This window comes from Camarhynchus parvulus, chromosome 6 (genome assembly GCF_901933205.1).
Source record: "Camarhynchus parvulus chromosome 6, STF_HiC, whole genome shotgun sequence".
In the NCBI taxonomy this organism is placed as follows: Eukaryota; Metazoa; Chordata; class Aves; order Passeriformes; family Thraupidae; genus Camarhynchus; species Camarhynchus parvulus.
Window position 1 is genome coordinate 11,872,572 of NC_044576.1, and position 18,846 is coordinate 11,891,417.

Below are 18,846 nucleotides of genomic sequence, written 5' to 3' on the forward strand. Positions count from 1 at the left end.
CCCCACAGTCAGGCAGCAGGAGGAACAGGAGCTTCCCTTCACGAATGCTCACAGAGCTGTCGGCCACAGCCGTGTTTAACCTGCTGATCTGCCTTCCCAGCCTCCTACAGCAGCAGCTCTGCCAGCTAAGGCAACTCTCCCACTGGCATAGCCAGCACGTCTCCACAAATAGTAGTCCTGCCACCACTCCCTAGTAAGATTTTAATGTTATCTTACATATCTTTTACAGGAAAGACCTGTAAAAATAATGTCCAGTCGTCCAGTATCCTCATCACTCCTTTTCAGCACTGCTCTGCAGCAGCCAGGCACACGTCTTGCCCATGACACTTTTTTAACAATTTCCCATCACATGGAGTGCAGCAAGAAGAAAAGAGGTATTATCCTATAACAAATTGGCCCATCTTCTAGATTAGATAAAACCAAACTCTTCCAACAGGCAAACTGTTGTTGGGGTGCCCCCCTCAACTACTTGGAGCATAGAAAGATCACAGCCATGCACCCCATTCCTATGATGGCCACTCTGTTATCTGAAAAGGTTATGAACCCCTGACCAATCAGCATGTTACCTTGCCATTTCCACCACTGGAAGATAAACATCATTTCATCTTCACTCGTTGTCAGTGATCCTTTCTTATCACTTTTTATTTTTAACAAATGCTCCCACCACCCCAAAAGCTGTAGTTTAAACAAAGTGAAGGAAAGACGAGGGAAGACTGATGTGGTGAAATGTGCTACAAGACAGCTAGGCTACTTGTGTCATGATTATCTGTTTCTTGCAGAAAGAATGATCCAAAGCTACTATTTACATGTTTAAACTAACCCAGGTCAGTTTGTCTCCAATGATGCACAGAATAATCATGTGAACTATCTAGCTAGCAGATCTGAATGGCAGCAACTTCTGCCAGAGGCAGCAATGAGCTGCTGAGAACACATGCTTTTCACAGCCTAATACTCTCCCTAAATTCAACCAGAGCTGTCTGAATGATGACTACATTTGAAAAGAGGTATCAAAATCATTATGATGGGCCACACACATGAATTTAGAAGGAATTTCTAAAGCACGAAGGGGAGAGAGGCATTCATCTCCCTTAGTATATTCAACCACAAGAGTGCCCCTGCCTCGTAGTGTTAGGGATCTGCTCTGGAAACACCCACCTCGGAGCTCAGAACTTCCCATCATTCTGGACACCTGGTGACACCTGACACAAAAGCCAAATACTTGAATTCATGCTTATCTATCAGTTGCTGTGATTCATACAGAAGACCCCCCCAACCCTCAATACAGTGCTCTCAGCATTTGAGCCATCTGCATCTATTATTCCCCTTCCCTTCCCCTCAGTGTTTGTTGACCGTGCAAGTGGTGCGCAGGTGATACACTGGGCTGAGACAGGGAAGGAACACTGGAGACCAATGTGTCATTTATTTTTTTTAAACCCCTAATCTACATATTTAGAGAGGCAAAGAAACAGAGAATACACGATTCACCCTTGACATTCCGCCAGATCACTTCAATCCTGTAAAATGCCCCCTAATGACCTGAATATAATACCATGGTGTTACAGTGTCACTTAAATACTGCAGGGTTCTTCCTCTGGCAGTGCAGTCTGCAGACTTAATATGTAATGTACAGGATTATACTGCCACTAAAATATTACTTAGTGCTGATGAAATTTCAAATTAATTCTGGGAGCTAAATCATTATTCAACTCTGCCTTTGCAGAGATACACTCCCCTGGTTGCTTTAATAACAGTGATTGTAGAACTAGAAGGTTGTTACTGTCTCTTCAAGGCTTGTTTAAAAGGAGAAGTGGCCTCTAAACTGTCAAGCAAGTTAATGCAGTAATGCATGGATGTTTGCAACTAAAAAAATAATTTGAGCAAAAAATGGGCTCAAATATTAAGAGAGCTCATAGCAATGTGGCTTATGAATAACTTTAATATTTAACAATAAATTAAGAGTCTTAGCCCAGTTTTCTTTCTATATATATACACACACACACACGCTCCCATGTTCCCATCCACCACCACCCTCTTCCACAGACAGAAGATTTCATAATAATTGAGGGGACATATTCTTGATGAAGTAAATGACACAGCTGCTGGTAACTGATGAAACTGATCTTTGCCAGTTGAGGATGTGGCTTTCAAGTCATTCTGAGCTCTAGCTTTTCAAACCTAAATAAACAAACTTGAACTTTTTACAGCTCTGGGTTTCTTCTTCCTGAATAATTTCTGTTACTAGTGAGTATTCGGTACTTTTAGGTAACTACAGCACTTCAACACTAAGATGGGCCAATCCTTGACACTGCACTAGAGCCAGTGTACACAATAATGTGCTAACATAAGAAGTAAGGGACCATGAAAAACAGTGGATGGGCTAATCATAAAAGCAAGTTTCTATCCTCTGAATGTTTGCCCATTTTTTAACATTGTGTTTAGATTTGTTTCTGTTTCTCAGTTAAAATACCAGACTGCTCACTTCTACAATGAGGTTTCTTAAATCCGGGAAGCGTTCCCAAGCTATATTGGAAAAACCCCAAACCAAAACCCCCACAAAACCAGTGGTAAATGATGAACAACATAGGGCCAAGCAGGCCGAAAACAACTTGCGGCAGCGAGTCTAAATTAGGCTAAAATAATCAAACTTTCTCCTTATTAAACGGTTACCTACTTCCTCATTCATTAATATTGTCGTTGTTTACACTTGCAGCCAGGCCAAAGATTTTCCCCTCCCTCCAAATATAATTTCCTGCTATTGACAGACATGTTCAAGTGCTGGATGTGTGTATGTCTACATGGCATACTGCAGGCAGAGGCGAGCCTTCTTGGCCACCACCCAAGCCAGCTGTAAATGAGCCAGCTCCAAACTGGAAGCTGTGTAAGCACAATTAGCACAGCAGTAAGCCTGATCTAACACATCCTGCCAAGAGACCGAGCTTATTAGCTTGAGCCCAACACAACGCACACGACGGATATGGGGCTTCTGCTTTGGCTCCACACAGAACGTGGGCAGCTGAAGCACATCAAGCTCCTATCTGCCCACAAGACACGGTGTAAGTACATCTTCTCTTGGAGCATACTCTCTGCTGCAAGGACTGTCCTTTCCCTCTGCATCAACTCCCAAAATACTCTGAGTGCTGTGAGCAGATGGAGGGAACAGGGATCTCCAAGTGAGAACTTCTGAGGCACTATAAGAAAAAAGCCACCAGGCAGGTGTTTACGCACCAGGCACAAAAAAGGCCAGAGGAAAAGGTGAGGGAAAGGCAGAGCAAAGCACTGCAAGACTCTATAAACTGATAAAGAGCACTCCACTGTCTGGATACTATCAGGTCCAGAGCAATAATGACCAAAAACCATTACCATACTGTAGATGTTAAATGGGCTCTGCTCAGGTGCTCCTACCACCAAAGAATTCACTATTTTTGGTGGACATTTAAACAGAACAAAAGAGGAATATGAGAGAAGGAAATCTGTTATCAAACTGGGACCCAAGAAACCAATGCTCCTCTGGTGCCATGGATTTTATTAAAGGAGTAGTGACAGTCTAGCGGTTGGCAGTAGTAGGCTGAGAAACTTATAAATTCAGAGCAAAATGAGACAAATCAAAGGGTAGCAATGAAAATCATCAGGGGGGAAAATAAAGGGCATATTTTAAGAAGAGTGCCTGAAGAGACTGGGAATGTTTACATTTAAAAGGGCAGTAATAAAATGGTCATTGCTAAACTATATTTAGCAGAAACTAACCTATACAAGTTAGTGAGCTTCTGCCCACCCATTAGGAGAGCACATGGGCAAGCAGAAATTCCATTGAAGTGCCCCAATCAAAGGCAACAAAGAAAACACCTTATTCAACACATAATGATTTTGTTACATTCTGTGTCAACAGACTGTTCTGTAGCAAACACTCAGGATCTTTGGAAGGTGGTGTTCATGCCTGTTTTCTTTTCCCTCCCACTCTACTGTAAAGGAGTATTTTTAGCTTTCAGTTTGAGCTTTCTGATGTATGGGACAGGTATAAGCAAGAGAGAGAGGGGACCCCACAAGGTGTGGCAGACACACTCCTCCACACATTCAGATTCTGCAGATTAACTAGGTTTATTTTGACTTCTGAGATTTTTAGATTACATTGTGTATATGGAGGTTTTCCATTATTTGCTAGCTTAAAATATTTTCTTTGAAAAGGCTTAGTTTGATCTGGGGTGAAGACTACACATCCTCAGCAGACTACAAGCAGTTTATATACTTGTCCCTGACCCTTGCCTGATCATCAGTTTGAGCTAAACACCTGCTGGAATTTCACACAGAATTTCTCACACTCTAGTAACACAGATCTCAGGCATATATATCTTCATGATTCACAGCAGCATTTGAATCACCAATACCTGCTTCAAAGGAGTGTTTTTCTTCCCTTTTCCCTATCCTTTCATAAGCTTCTAAAAACATGACCAAATCAAATCAAATTAATCACACCAGGTTAAGAGACACAGACAAAAGAAAAACTAAAAGCTGAAATTACACTTGCACTGTTCTTTTGTCTTGAGAAGGAAATAATTTTCTCTCTGCTTTCCCACTTGAAGGCCTGAAAAAGAAAGCTATGCTGTCAGAAATATCAAGGCCTAATGAAATGTGTGAAAAACCAGTCATACCTTGAACTTACTAACTTCAGGAAGGTGAAATAGAGAAATGTATTTGAATATTATTTGGTATGAAAGACTTAGAAATAACACAACGGTATGATTACTGCAGGTTAATTTAACCTTATTTAGATTTTTCAGTCATTTAAAAATACATATATAATCATCAACCATTGTTCAGACAGAGAAAACTGTTCTGAAACAGGATCTCAATTTACAGACACATCTAATATATCAAATATACAGTATACATATGTGCAGGATATAAAAGTCAAATAACCATCCAGTCCCTTTACTTACACATACTTCCAGTGAAAAGATAAAAAATCTTGGCTTATGAATCAGTTAAACTAAAATACCCTAAAAGAACACATTTCTAATAGAAGAAAACAGTGAGGAGATAAACACGATTAAGAGGAAAGGGAGGGTAGAGAAGTAAAATATTTGCCAGTTAGCTCTGAATACTTTTGTATTGAACAAAAATAAATACTCAATCTGTGTATTATTTCTTTTGGAAATACTTCTTTGCAGAGAGGAATGCAAGTTAGCATCCTTTATAAGGCCATAAGAATCTTGTACATACCACACCATAAAGTAGGCCTAGTACAGAACACAGCAATCTCCCATGCAGTGACATGATAAACAGAATCCTTAAATGCTGATTTGGTCTCCCTTCAAAGCAATCCTTATTTTAAAAAGAACAGAATCCGAGGCCATCTGCAAAGGAAGCACCTCAGACTCAAAGACCTGTCTACACTCACTATGTGTACATTGCTTTTGGTTTAGACAAAGTAAAAACAGGAGAGAATGCAATGTGTCTGCAGAAGGTTCTTCTATTTTTAACTAATACTGTCCTGCCAGTATGAATTCATCCAGATAGAAAATCCTTCATTAAAAATATAATTTACTTTGGTTGCTTTCCACTATGTTGAAGTGACATCTTTCCCAAACACGGTCAAAGGCCATTAGGAACACAAAGCTTTTGAGAACAAGTTTCAATCATGACACCCATTGGCCTGCCTAAATAGAAGTTTCCTTAGGAAGGCTTGGGAATCCTTAGATGGGAAGGGGCAAAGTCAAAGGGCATGAAAAATATTATTCAGATATACATAGTATCATTAAAAAATTATAAAAAAATCTTTGCACTGTCTTATACAGGAAAAGTGACAAATTAGTGAAATATCCTAAGGAACAAGACAGAACTTTGGAACTTTTCACCTGAAACTTGGGGTGCTACAGCATTTTACTAAAGAGTACAACATTGAAGACAGCTCAAGCAAGAAGTTACCAACATTTTACTCAGCTGTACATATTTTTATGTGTCCACCTGGGAAAAAAAACCACATATACGAGCAGATAAGCTCAAACTAAAACACAGCTTGCCTTTGGAGTCATGGCTTACTTTCAAAAAAGATGACATATATACCAGAGCATTTATATGTAAGCCAATATTTTAAACTGTGCTTTTCCCTACAAATTACAGTACAAGAGCTTCTGAACAACTTCTTAGCTTCATCCTATTCCTTTCTCAACCAACTGCTCTAGCTAGAGACCAGCAGAGCAGGAGTCAGACAGTGTGACAATCTGTGGCAATCAAACATCACAAAACTTATGGAAACAAAATGTAAGATGTACTTTATTAATGTAAATTATTCTAGACATTTCAACACTAGGAGAATGTAATTCAAGAATTAGTCACACTTAAAGTGAGAATTCAGAAAGTTCAGTAGGGGACAGGAGAAAGCAGTGAAGAAGCCCTGTCAAAGTCCAGAATTCAAGCCCTTGCTCAATTCCAGATCTACCCATCCAGATCTACTCCTCCTCAGAGTGCCAGTTTGGGGCCTGAAGTTGGGAAAAAAAACAACTCTACAGCTTCATACTTAAAAGGGAAGCTCAAAGACAAACTATGCTGCCTCTTTTTAACTTCTGATGCAATAAATAGTCTGATTCAGCAACAAGCCTGTCTTGATATGGTTATATACCTCCCACTGACTATGGCCTGAGCAGCCTCATGGAATACACAGGCTCATTGCTGGGGGATTTTTCACACAGGCAATCTGGAACAAGCGGTTCCTATCTCTGGACACTTGTTACCAGCTCCTGTTGCACTGCCTTCACCCCACCCCTCCTGGGACAGCTTCATGGTGCTGCACAGAGGGACTTGGTTAAGCTAAAAATAGTCCATTCATCCTCCCTCTCCCTCCCCATTTTTGCCAGGTTATTTTTAAAACAGATACAGTCTCTGCTCTTGTTCAACAGGCAGCTTGGCCGGAAGGGGAAGGGAGGAGGAGAAGCTGCAGCTCTGCCAGCCCAGGCTGTAAGAGAGACTGCAGAGTCCCTTCAGCCCACCTTGCCACTACGACATCACATATCCATGGCATTACAGACACACACAGGTCCTCATAATCCCAGTTTAAGCTGGTGTTTGCAAAGTCTGAGAAGGAGCATGTACTATTCCTACAGTTAGATGGAAGAGGTTTGCATAATCTTATCCCCCATATCCCAGGAGCCAGAACTAATTCTGTGCTTTTCTGATTTGACTTGGGGATTCTACGCCACCACAGCAGGACTTAGGAAATGGCTCTTCACTGTAACCTTGTCTGAGCACTCATCTTTTGTTTGCATTACTCTGCCTTGCAAGATGACAGCTATCAAGTCAGATTACTGAATGCCACTCACAGTGACACATGCCAAAAGTAAACCATTAAGACTATCTAAATAAGAGCCAGGCTTAATATGTAGGTTGCCAGGTATTACCTCTAGTAAGAAATCATTCTAGACAAGTTCAGCAATTAAAAAATTATCAAATATGTTAACTTAGTTCTTAAAATTCACAGGACTAATAAAATAAAAAACTCTTCCTGAATTCCTAAAAGAACCCTGCATTTCAAGTGCAAAGAATTTAGGCTGTCAGGAAAAAAAAAAAGGGTTGGGGGAGGTGGGGGGAAATACAGCAATTTTTTGAAAATCCTCCTAACCCCCACTGTTTTTTCTGTGTGTTTATGAAGCCTCCGGAAATACCACGGCAAACATTCCAGCTCTACAGCAGCGAGGTCACATGACCCAAAGGCACAGCAAGGAACTTCTCTCCCAAGTTCCCTTATGGTACAGAAAAGTGATTTTTATTTTATCTTTGAAAATGAGGACCCAAGTCTAGGGAAATCTCCAGGAAACTTTCATGAGTACAGTTTTAAAAACAGGTGGTGGGGTTTGCTGTTGTGTTCCCTTTTGTTATTTATTTGCTGCATTTCTAGGCCTGCACATACTATTTTTATTATCTAAGACAAGCATCTTAGACCTATATTCAGGGGCCATTAAACACAGTATACCATTTAAGCCATCTCTAAAAAGTACTTGTAATGTTCTCTAAATCTTCTATTAGAGTTAAAATCAGTATTACTGTATTTCTTAACACAGCCATGATCTTTTCCTGGCAAAAAGTATGGCACTTAAAACCTCTCCTCCTTCTTGTCTTTCAGGATTATTTCAGCTAGCATTATTAATGAAAGGATTTATGCAAATAAGCTTTGCTAAACATTATGAAAAAAAATTACTCAAAATCTGAACCTGAATCACAACCTTGCATTTTTACAAACAATCACATGTACGTACTTGGAAATAACTGAAATGTAGGAGTATTGATGAATCATAATGTAACAAGTGAGTATTAGAAATTTGTGGTTGTCTGAAAACAACATAGACGAAAGCATGGGGAAGGAAAAGAGTCCTGCAGTAGAAATGCACAGCAAATGGCAGGCACTCACCACTAACTTGCTTTGTAACCATGTCAGAAATGCTTCTAATTATCAGAGGTAAAAGAGGGATGGCATTTCTGCTGGAAGCAAGTTTTACACTTTAAGTCTTTCCTCTCCCTTCTTTTTCAGCCTATAAATATTAGTCTTACACATTTTTCTCCCATACAGCTCTTGAAAAGGTTGAGTTTTTCAAGGCTGAGAGCAGATAGAAATGTTCATCAAGAAATGCCTTGAGGTCAACTGTCTGTAACTCATCAAAGAGCAGCACTGAAAATATGGATGGTGGATTATACGAGCATGGTAAAGCAGATTAAAAAAAAAATCTATGTTCTGATGATCAGTAACATTTTTTCTCTTTGGAAATGGGCTCAGTTACGTACCCCCAGTGGTGATGGTCACAGGGCACTGACTTCTTCCCTAATTTCAGGTGCATTCAAAACAACTACAGCACGGAAGTGGCTTTAGTGCTATTTCCCAACATATGGAAATCCCACTGGGATATGACAAGGATCAAAAATGGAGAAGACTCACGCAGCAGTGTAAGGAGAGGCAGCTGGTCCACAAGAAAATTATGACGTAGGTCAAATTCTAGAGAAGCACTGAACTACACTGAAAATAAGGCAGAGATGAGCTTACCTGTGGTTTTATAAAGTATTTAAAAATATCTTTAAAAAACTCCGCAAGCAAAGGAAAAACAGCAACAGAATAAGTCTGCAAAGATTATTTTTCTTAAGTGAAGAAGGAAACAGATACCCTGGAGTGCCCACTCTGTGCTTTTTAAAAAATTCTGTATAACAGCTAGACATAAGATATTGAACATATTATTGAAACTACTGCTCACTTCTACTCAGGGATTTCTGCTTAGTTTATTATAAATGCACATTTATTGGCAGCAAGTAGAACATATTATTGCTCTGTTTTATAGCTGGAATGGTGCACGCACAGAGTAATTTGTTTGTATTCCGTATCAGAATCAATACTGTACCGGGGATAGCCTGAGGAATGTTTATGCTGAGGGCTTTGCTTGCAGTGTTTTGTTGTTGCAATCAATTGACCAAACAGGGCTGCTTCTTAAAACAACAAATAAACTATGATAGTGACCAGATCACCCATTCAAGCATCAAACACGACACAGTGTCTGGAAAAGGAATGAAGGCCCACAAGTGTTTTTACTGCTGGATGACACACACAGCTTTCCTACCTGAGTATTTCCCACCGGCCTTTCTTCCTCTCAGTAGCTGGGGACCGTTTCCTCAACGCCCTCACATAACAAGATCCATTTTCCTGCAATAAAAATACAGACACATCATGCTTCCATTTTCCTGCAGAACACAGCAGCATTTGAATCAGCTTGGTGAAAAGACCTGAAATGAATTAAGAGCATTTAGGAGTCCAACAACCAAGCCAGGAGGACCAGATCTGAGGCTGGGTTGGGGTTCTAGCCCAGCTTTTGCCACCCCCAAGTTTTTGAGACTCACTCAGCAGTTTAAGTATTACAGGTTTTCATGCCTGTAACAATGAAATAAGGAAAATATAATGAGAATTCTCTTGAGGTTTATATCAAAATTTCCTGAGCCAAATGGTAATTTTTTTTCAGTTAAAGGTCGTGCTGAAGTCTCTTTTATTCTTTTTATAAAGGGTACTCACTGACTATTGTGAGCTAAGTGCCATTAAAAAAGATAAACCAACCCCCAAACCATACTTAAAAAAATACACCGAAATACCTCAGAACCACCATCCTCTCTGTAGCAAAACAAAACAAGTTTATGGATTACACTGGCACAGCACTGCAACTTCTAGGAAATGTATTTTTAATTATAAAGAAAGATTGCAAAGGGAGACGGGGGAATGTTTACGGGTAGTCTGTATTTTGTTACATGCTGTTTCAGCAGGCAGACAAGGTGTCCTTACAGCATTATGCTGCCAAGTTCCAAAACTCAGCAAATATTGAGAAAAGGAACACAGTGACTACATTTTGCCTCTCTTTTGACTGACTTCCAAATAACTTCCGTGCAAAAAAAAAATTCCATTAAACATGAAAAAGTGCATACTACTGGAAAAAATAACAACAACAACAAAAAAACAACCAAAAAGCAACACACCAAACCCCACACAATTTGCAACCAGTCCAGGTTCCTCCTCAACTACCAGCTGTGGGAGCAGACCCTTTCATAACAACTCAAATTATGCAAAAGCCACAGGTGACTTTAAAAAAAGGCAGAGGAAAAACCCTAAAGTTATTTGTAATAACTTGTTAGTTGCATTCAATGTTTGTTCTGCAGCCATATTTATCCTTTTCACTGGTAATTCACCAAGAATAAAAACATGACTGAAAACCTTCTTAGAAACAGTCATCCCACCCCAACACACCCAGTGTCACCAAGGGACTGTCTGCTTCACAAAGGGACGCTGCTGGTTTTCTTGTCTCGCAAAGGGCAATTTTAGAGAAGTTACATATTGACAAGCACCCTGGGTGAGTGTTTGGCTTTAAGGCCTCATTGAACTGTGAATGTTTTCACCCAGAATGGGTTTATTCTCTTCCAGAAGTTTTCCCCAGTGCTTTTTTTCTGCTTATGCAAGGTAGAAATAACACTTTAATTGATTCAAATTTCACATTTGTTAACATGACTTTCTCAGCCAATGCAGACTGATCTTTAATGAAGTTGTAATTAGTTATTTTAGTTTGTTTCTCCAAAGGAAAAGCTTTTTTTTTCTGCCTGCCCTAAGATCTGGGTACCATTCCAGGTGTAACTGGATGGGACTTTTGTCAGATCAGGCTATAGCATTTACCTGGACACTTGAATTTTGCCTCTCACTCCTTTCTCCTGGACTCTTACTTTCAACACTGCATTTGTGCAGCTGCATGGTTAGCTGGAATGGGGCAACTAATTTTCTTCAGCATGTTGTCTCAAACAGCTCTGCCAACACAACACAGGTAGCAGGCTCAAGACAGGAGTGATCAGCCATCATGGCAGAGGGTAGAAACAGAGGCTGTTTAAGCCAGCTTGAACTGGACTGCTGCAGCACACAAACCCAAAGCTTTGCTCCCCTCCTCTCTGCTTTATTCTGCCCATCTGTAAAACCAGCACCACAATTCCTACTTTGTTTTATAAAGCACCTCTTAAAATGAAAAGGCTAGCCATTAACATTTCTGTGAATTCACATTACTGACCACCCACCCCTTTCATAAACCAGGTCCAAGCTGGTTCTAAGGACACTGGCACTGTCCCCGCCAGCATCTGCTCCCTGGTTTCCCCGCACAGCCTCTCAAGGGCTGTACAATGGCCCCCCCACCACTCCAGCCTGTTCTGTGCCCCCACGCCAGCCCCAGCTCTGCCAACACACTTCACAGGGTCCTGCTGGGAACAACAATCAGCTTCTAAAAATAAAATTAGCTTCTTAAAGCCTGGTCCCTTCTCTCATCCTGTTTCTAGAAAGATCCCCAAAACTGTCTCGCTGGCAAAGTTCAGGGGTTAGCAGGCTACACCTGAGAATGAGAATAGATGGTAAAGAAGTGCCAGCTGGAAAGCCCTTATACCTGGCTTGCCTCAGCCACCCTGTCCAGGTGTGTTCTAAGCCCTGCTGTGGCACAGTAACTGGATGCTGCACAATTCCCAGCCTTTCCCACACCCACTCCTGGGGCACGGCCCGTTCCGAAGCTGCAGGAGCGGACTCCGGGAAGCACCGAGCCCTATCCGCAAAGAGCCGCCCGTGCCCGGCCAGGGAGCTGCGGGGGGGGAACGGGGAAAGGAGGGGAACCAGCAGCGCTCCAGCCGGGAGGGCCTCCTGCTCTTCCACATCCAGCAGGGGGAGCACGAAAACGCACAGGTTTTTTGGCCACAAATGCTTTTTTGGCTACGAACCGCTGGATCACAAAGCTGGACAGTCTGCGTTAGGCTACTCCTACAGAAATGTGTATGCGGTGCCTAACAAGTGCACCACGGGCAGAACTCCTGCTCCGAGCAGATCACACTGCAAAAATCAACTCTGTGGAGGAGCCACAGGACAGGCCAGGAAGGCTGCAGGAGCCGGGGGCAGGAAGGAGAGCCTACACAGCAGGGCTGCCAACGCCAGCAATTTCATCCTGTCCCCTGCAGCACCAGGAATTTTTCCTAAAGCCAGCTCTCCAAAGTCTCATCATCACATAAAAATTTCAGCTTTCAGCTCTTTGTTTTTTTTTTTTTTTAAGGGATATATTTGTCTCTAGGCTTCCAAAGTTCAAAACCAAAGCTGTAAAAATAAACCCCAAGGATTTAAAAAACAGCAAAAGTGATAAAAGAATCCCTCAAATCTGTTGTCCGTACATCATGGGCAAAAGAATCTCAACTCTGGGAATTCCATATTATCTTCCTTTATTTATTGACAATTAACACAAACTGTTAATTGCTGTTTCAGAAATTGAGGAAGGAAAAAAAAAGGAGACTAAGCAGCCCAGTAACCACTGAGGGGAACTCTCTTCCTGCAGCTTCCCAAGGGCCAACCTCACCCAAAGACCTTTCCTCGCCCACCTCCCCTGGTTTGTGCCGGCTCTGACCCTCAGCCCTGCCCGTGTCTCTGGCACGGACAGCCGGCACGGTGTGTCTGCAGCGCCTTCCCTGCCTCCTCCTCCTCGCTTCTCACGTGTCCTTGGGCTACTCCTTGCCCCTTCATTCCATTTCCCCTGTCCCAGGCTGGACTCCTCCTCCCCAGGTCTCAATCTTCCCCAGGGATGCCCTTGCTTTGGGTGACCCTCACTGTGCTCGGGGGCAGACACGATCCCTCGGGGACCCTCCTGAAGGGCAGCCCAGGCAATGCCCCCCTGCAGCCCCTGCTCCTAAACACACCCATTTTGGCCTAATATACTTCATCGTTTCAACTTCTTTGCTTATAACATGGGGCTCTGTTTCTCAGTGATTTTGCTAAAATTAATGGAAGTGGTCTATATATATTGAAGGGAAACACCCAGAGCAACCTGTGCATTACAAGTCTTAAAATTAAAGCATATAAAAATATTGTAAGGGTGAACTGGAGGAAATCCAATAGGGAAGTATCAAAGAGTTCATCTTTAAACCTCCTAATCTCAGCTGTATCACTGCAATGGACTTAGGTCAAGCACCAAGAACTTTCCCTGCTTTCTCATCATATCCTGGTCCCAGCTGGTGGCCACCAGATTTTAGAGACAAGTTTATAACAAATCTCTCTGGACCATCACAGATAGTCCTGGAATCCTGCTTGTCCTCAGCCTTACCCTCTGCAGAAAGCAAGAGCGAGCCCAGGGTATCTCACTGCCTATATCTCAGCACTTAGCCTGTGCTGGACTTAAATAACTGTAAATAAATCAATCTCTAAAAGTAATCAAGAGTAAACCCTTCAGTTTCCATATACAAAATATCACTTGGACTCCACATAGCCAGACAAAAATGAGGAGATAGCAAATAGAAAACACCCAAACACAAAATCTTGAAAAACAAAAATACTACTAGGATAGACAGTTAAAGAATGTTGTACAATCTTCCTATAGAAATGCATAAGGCAGGGCATTTTAGGATATTTTCCTACTTTCACAAATTGTTTTGAAGTTCCAGCATTATTCTCCTTGAACTGTAGAACATGTTCAAACTCAAAATTCCCGTAAAACCACAGCATGTCAGCAATCCCAACTTCTCATTTATCCACAGCTGTAACTGGGTCATAAGTGAAGAACACGAAGTGCTGCTCTTCCTAAATAAGCTTACTGGTCAGCAAGCATACTTCTGCTATGTGAAAACATTCACAAACTTCACAGAGAGTTTAACTATTATATGCAGTCCTTATTAGGTATCACAGCTGTCTATCAGGACTTTTTAGAAACCTGGGCTTTCTTGAAGTTTTAAAGCAACTCAAAATCAACAGTGAGTGTATGTCTGACGAGCACCAGATACCATCCACACTGACCAAGAAACAGCCTGTTAGTTTAATAAGAGAAAAGCAAAAACTGTTGTTAAACTAAGTAGTGCAAAATAGGTGAAGGTTATGGAGAGGAAAGATGGGAGACAGACTAATGTCTGTGCAGGTTGGTGTGGTCCTTCCTGGGCAGAGACAGAACAAGGGAGGAAAGGAAAGCTGGAAGATCAGTGTGGAGGGAAGCAGGACTGCAGCTTCAGACAACTTTCAACTTTGCCTACACTTAGACTTGGTCCTCAGTAATCCTTATTAAAACAAGAACCAAAAAACACCCAAACACATCACACCAAAATGCAGCAGCCACATGGCTGTAAAATACAGACATTTATCTGATGGAACAGACAGGATGCACACTCATTCCAAACACAAGTAGCAGAAAGTCACAGAAAGGGCCAGGCCGCACTGGAACCTGCCGAGTGCCTCACCTGGCAGCACCCAACACATCCCCTCCCTGCCTGGGGAGCCTCCTGCCTTCACCCCAGCCCAGCAGGACTCCTCGTGCCCTGCAGAGTTCCCAGGAGAAGCCTGGGCCAGCACTCCTGCACTACTCCATTTCCTCCTGACATCTTTTGTTCCCAAAATAGAAGAAGCGGGTTCTCATAGGGGGCTGCTGCATTGAGCAGTGCAGCTGCTCAGACTCTCAGTCAAACTGGTGGCTCCTGTATCACATCATTACTGCAACCAGTCCTCCTGGGAGATTTCTCAAGCTCACCCTGTTAGGCAGAACACTACAAGGGTACAGAAAAGTAAGAAAGAATCAGAGTAATAAGTATGTAAATTTTCCTTGCGTTTTTCCTCATCTTCTTTCTCATTAGAGTGTAGAAGCAAAAGTTTTGTTTATTTAGTCATAATTTTCCAAATTAGTTTTCCCAGGTTAAAAAACAAAACAACTACTTTTAGTTTTTTTCCCTGCATAAAAAGAAAGAAAACCTTCTCAAACTTGTATTTCACATTATTTCAAAAAAAAACCCCATAATTGAAGTACTCTGTTTCTCAGCTGCAGAAAGCCATGAATTTGCAATTTCCTTATTTTGAGATGGAAGGGAAAGGTCCAGGTTGTTGTGATACCCTATGCATTTAAGGTTTAATAGCAGCCGCTTGCAGAATCATGATCTCCAATTTAGAACAACAACAAAATCCTTTTCTTCTCCCAAGTTGTTCTCCAAATATCTAATTACTGAAAGAGTCACTTTTCCAATCCTGTTCTCTTCTTAAGGCCACATCTAAGATGGGTCCAGTGCACCTAAAAAGACGGACATGAGTAGGCCAAGATTACTGTAGTCCATGTCTCTGCTCTCTTGTCACAGCCCTGGAAACCCTAAAGCCCCTGGGGCTGTGCTGCATCCTACCTCCCTCCCAGCCTCCCACCCCAGATTTAAGGGGCTGCACAGGAGTCAGTAGAATAGATCAGGGGTTTAAGCAGGAACAGGGAAATAGGACTAGGAGGACAGGCATTTTAGCATATCTTTGTGAAGCTATAATCTGATGGAGGTGGCTTTGGCCCAAGCTGAAATAAGAAAATTTGGTGTGGCTATCCTCTGCAAGGCAGTCCAGGTAGCTCCTTCTCCAGTGCCTGCTCCAGGCCAACAGCACCCAGCCAGCTACAGTCAGAGTCAGCCTGGGGCTGAAGGGCCCAAACCAACCGAGGTTTGCAATTGCTAACATTTCACAAGTGACGGTGGCAGTCACGGCTCCTCCCTGGCCCAGCGGGCAGCAGCACATTAGACTGCATCTGTTTGTAGCAGAGGACTGAGCTGCCAACTCACAGGCATAGGATAACAAGCACTATTAATCTTGGCTTAAACAGAACCATTGTTCTGGAGATTGGACATCTCTTGTAAAATCCCATTATTAGAGACCATTTGCCATCTATTTCCGTAGAAACTTTTTTAGTGTGCTTTGTTCTATTTTAGAAAAAAATTCCCCCTTCCCTTTTCCTTAAGTCCTATTGTACTTACAGAGCCTTAAACAATAATCCACTCAAGCACAACCATGGAAGTGGCTTGAAGGAACAAAAGCAGCTTCTGGCATAGCCAGTGCATCTGACTCTCCCTGCATACAGCTGCCTGTACAGCCTCCGCAGATTTGCAGAGCACCAGCAGCTACCGATTTCCCTCTGCTCCTCCTGTGTGTTGGATACAAAATAAACAGTAAACATGAGAAGTCTGCTCAAATTATACTTGCAGCATCAGCTAAGGGTGCAGGTGAGTCACAAGCAAGTTCTGCAGCCTATCTCGCTGAAGGAATAGGGAGAAGACTGACCTTAAAAGAAAGCAGTAGGCATGAGTAAGACAAATTTTAAAAAAATCTAACTCCAGGGAGACAAGGCAGTGGAAGCAAAGTGTCTCAGGCTCTGTTAAAGAAGATTATTGCCACATCTAGCAGTTAGTACCCACCCAAGTAGAGTGCCATCAACCTAATTCTCAAACGAGACTAGCAGAACAGCGAGACAGGATTAGACATGCTTGTTTTTAACCATTCTTTGCTCTCTCTGGTGTATTACTATAAGCACAGCATTGGCATCAAAATTACTACCCTTCAAAATGTGCAGAGCACATTTTTTAATTTTACATGTAGCAGTTATGTCATCTGGGGTTATTTATTTTTTTATATAAAGTGGTATAACATATTTAATCTGTTTTGAGAAAAGAACAAATTGATTTAGTGAGCAGTTCAAGGCTCTCCCTGGAGACACTCAGCCACACTCAGAAATCTGGATATAAGTTGAGACTTCGCTAAAGTAATTTTAATTGTAGGTCACAAGAAATGTCAAGATACAAACCACCAAGGAATACTAAAAAATAAGCCATCATCTCTGAGAGTAACAAATGTCTTATATTTGGCAGTAGAATAATTTCTAAATCTTTACAGCATTACTACTTAAGGACAATAGCAGAGCAAAGAGCTTACAACTACAAACAACATGTGTGCATTATTTTTGCTGGGTGGGGACAGAACCCAAAAGCTGCATGAAGCAAAAAAATACTGGAGTGAAGGAAACTTACACCACCACCAATAAAAATATAGTGGTTTATCTTTTTCACATTGTTTCACTACATCTTGTTTCACTAATCTTCTGTTAATAAACAAGTTTTGGTCTGAAAATGTTCCTCCCTAGGCAGTATGGAACAGAGTTGTGTATAAAGCAACATGTATGTGCAAAAACAGAGCACCAAATTGAAGAAAGCTAGTTTTTAAGAAAACTAAAAACAAAAAAACAGAAACCTCTTTGTAGCCTTAGACCACTTCTAGAGCTTTGTGCCTAGGTTTTACAAGGAAAAACTCTTCATTTTTTTCTTAGCTAAAAAGTACTTCTTAAACAGGTGTTTTCCTGTAGAAGTTACACCCCAACTTCTGCATTTTTGAGCTGGATCACCTATTTACTAAAACCTTTATAGAACTTAGCTGAAATCCCCCACATTTTCCTCTGCCCACTTACCTCAAACAACAGTGATAAGACAGCTCTAACCTTAACAGATCAAAGTGAAAACCCCTCCAGTTTAACCTTCTTAAAACAGAGGAGGTTAAAATTAAGTGCATTTTCAACACCAAAGAACAATATCTGAGAGCTCTTACTAAAGTATCTAAAGAAAACATATATAAACCATTTCATTCTCCCACATTCTCCAATGTGAAAGTTAAAAGGTGAGCAATGTAAAATCAGGAGGTTTTTTTACCATCTTTGCCTAATAACCTCTTAAACTTGATCAACATACACATTCCCTTTCCTGCCCTTCCTTGCACTCATGGGAGTGGAGATGAGAAGACTATTTTAGTTAAATCATAATGAACTCACCAGTGAATAGCAATTTGAACAGAAAGCAGTTCAAGTGATGTGAACACCCATATTAAAGGGAAACAAGCTCATGTATGTGGAAGGAAAAAAAAAAGTAATTTAACATCCTATATTGCTGCCAGTCAACTCAATTATGAACATCTGTTTTGTTGGGTCTAGCCACTGCCCCTAGCAGGTGTGCCAAGACTTATGGGTGAAATTCCATTTCTCTAAATGCAAAGGTAGGCATTTCACAGAAGTTTAAATCTATCCTCTGCTGAGTCCATTTTCTTGAGTGCGTTCACATCAGCTCACTGAATACCCTAACCACCCTCTTCTGTAACACTGAACACCATGTATATTCAACCCCATGTCTGCACAGGGTGCAATTGCCTGCTTTGCCTGCCTGAGTGGTGCTGTCATGGCAGGGAAGTGAAGGGCAGGAAAGTTGCAACACTATTACCCAAATAAGATGCAGGCAAACACAATTTTAGACATCCAAGCCTTTAATGCAAATTAATGTCATAGCAATAAAAGCTCCAAAAGGAATAATTGCACAGATGTCTCAGAGGAAGAGTCGTATCTTGTGATTTAATAGCTAGAAGCAGTTTTCCCCCATCTTCTCTTCAGGTCATTTGGTTTCAACAGATAGTGCTCCTTGCTGTCTACCACACAAGCTATTACACAAGTACTCTCAAACTGGTAGCCCTGGATCCTGGTTTTCTGGTCCCCTGGAGGGCTGCAGGAGCCTTCCCTGATG

The 18,846-nt window shown here is 41.6% G+C and overlaps 1 protein-coding gene across 6 annotated transcripts in view; it reads right to left on the minus strand.

The window, feature by feature from the left end:
* The window catches only part of ZMIZ1 (zinc finger MIZ-type containing 1), a 338,520-nt gene that overhangs the window by 211,127 nt on the left and 108,547 nt on the right, over positions 1-18,846 (minus strand). For all 6 annotated transcript variants that reach the window (XM_030951382.1, XM_030951384.1, XM_030951380.1 and 3 more), the window contains one exon: positions 9,591-9,673. The gene's annotated coding sequence lies outside the window, so the exon portion shown is untranslated. The remainder of the gene's footprint in view (positions 1-9,590; positions 9,674-18,846) is intronic.